We start from the raw sequence: 2417 nt of genomic DNA, 5'->3' as shown, positions 1-2417 counted from the left end.
TCAGAAGAGACAAAGATGCCACTTCATTCTGATCAGAGGAAAAATAAACCAAGAAGATATTACAATCATGAACATATTTTCACCAAACTCTGGTATGCCCAAATTAATAAAAACAACACTACAGGACTTTAAGACAGATTAACCCCAACTCAGTAATAGTAGGGGACTTGAATACCCCACTGGACATGTCAACTGGACAAAGAATAAAAGAGAGACATCTAAATTAAATGATACCATACATCAAATGGACCTAACAGACATCTTTTGACTATTCCACCCACGTACCAAAGAATACACATTCTACTCAGCACCCCATGGAACTTTTTCAAAAATTGACCACATACTGGGCCACAAAACAAACCTCAACAAATACAAAAAAAAAAAAAGAAATAATTCCATGCATTATATTGGACCATAATGCAATAGAGCTCAAAATCAACACTGGACAAAGCCTTAGTCACTACATGAACTCATGGCGATTAAACAACACACTCCTAAACAATGAGTGGGTCAACAGAGAAATTTATAGCTCTAAGTGCTTATTGCCTACATCAAAAAATCGGAACGAACACAAATAAATGACTTAACACTTCAACTCAACACACTTAAAAAGCAACAGCAAACAAAACCCAAACCCAGCAGACAAGAAGAAATAACAAAAATCAGGGCAGAAATTAATGAAATTAAAACAAAGAAAAGAATACAAAGAATTAACAATTCCAAGTGCTGGTTCTTTGAAAAGATAAACAAGATTGACAGACCGCTAGCCCAATTAACCAAAAGAAAGAAAGAGCACCTCCAAATCAACAATGTCAGAGATGAAAGGGGAAACATCACAATAGACACCAGAAAGAGCCAGAACATTATAAGGGAATATTTTAAAAACCTATACACTACTAAATTTGAAAATCTGAAAGAAATGGTGGATATCTGAAATCATGGGAACCACCAAAGTTAAACCAAGAAGAGATCAACATTTAAACAGACCCATAACATATAAGGAAATCGAAAGAGTAATACTAGAGCTATAGTATACTATACTAGAGCTATAGTCATAAAAACAGCATGGCACTGGCACAAAAATAGACACATAAATCAATGGAAGATCACTGAAGGCCCAAACCCGAGTACATGCAATTTTAGCCACCTGATATTTAACAAAGGTGCCAAGAACACACAATGGAGGAAAGACAGCATCTTCAACAAATGGTGCTGGCAAAACTGGATCTCCACCTGTAGAAGAATTAAACTACATCCTTATCTTTCACCTTGCACAAAAGTCAACTCCAAATGGATCAAAGACCTTAATGTGAAACTGGAAACCCTGAAACTATTAGAAGAAAAATACTGGCAGAAATTTACAAGATATAGGCGTAGGAAAGAATTTTCTAAATCGGACAGAAGTTGTTCAAGAATTAAGGTCAGCAATCAACAAATGGGACCTCATTAAACTAAAAGACTTCTGTACATCAAAGGAGGCAACCAGGGAAGTGAACAGAAAACCCACAGAATGGGAGAAAATCTTCAATCAGACTGGCTAAGATCAAGAGAACAAATGATACCAAATGCTGGCAAGGATGTGGAGAAAGGGGAACACTCATTCACTGCTGGTGGGATTACAAATTTGTGCAACCCCTATGGAAAACAGTATGGAGAACTCTTAAAAAACTAAAAATGGCCAGTTGTGATGGCACATGCCTTTAATCCCAGCACTCGGGAAGCAGAGGCAGGCAGATTTCTGTGAGTTTGAGGCCAGCCTGGTCTCCACAGTGAATCCAGGCCAGCTGGGACTACAGGGAGACCCTGTCTCAAAAAGACCAAAAAAACCCCAAAAAAACAAAAAAAAAAACTAAAAATGAACCTACCATATGACCTGGTTATACCACTCCTGGCATATACCCAAAGGACTCATCCTATAGCAGAGACACTTGTACAACCATGTTTGTTGCTGCTATTTTCACAATAGCTAAGAGATGGAAGCAACCTAAGTGTCCCTCAACTGACAAGTGGTTAACAAAAATGTGGTATATTTACACAATGGAGTTCTAGTCAGCAGTAAAGAAAGATGAAATAATGAAATTTGCAGGTAATGGATGGATCTAGAAACTGTTATACTAAGTGAAGTAACACAGACTCAGAAAAACGACATTATGTTTTCCCTCATATGAGGATCCTAGCACCAAATCCTTTTAAATTCCATGTCCTTCTAATAAGAATATTAGGGTTTCAAACAGCAGCAGCTTCCCCCGCTCCCCAACAGGGACCTATGGACTTTTGAAGCCTGAAAAAGGGAACTGAGCTGATAAGCATCTTGGCCTTTGAAGTCAAGGGAAACAGACTGCTAAGAGGCAGCCTGCCTTTCCTCTGATCTCCAAAGATAAGACAAGCAGATTCTACCTGTTAACCAGAGATTTTAG

Source organism: Nannospalax galili, unplaced genomic scaffold (assembly GCF_000622305.1).
Source record: "Nannospalax galili isolate Female #2095 unplaced genomic scaffold, S.galili_v1.0 scaffold221, whole genome shotgun sequence".
Lineage (NCBI taxonomy): Eukaryota > Metazoa > Chordata > Mammalia > Rodentia > Spalacidae > Nannospalax > Nannospalax galili.
This window is presented reverse-complemented; position numbering follows the sequence as displayed.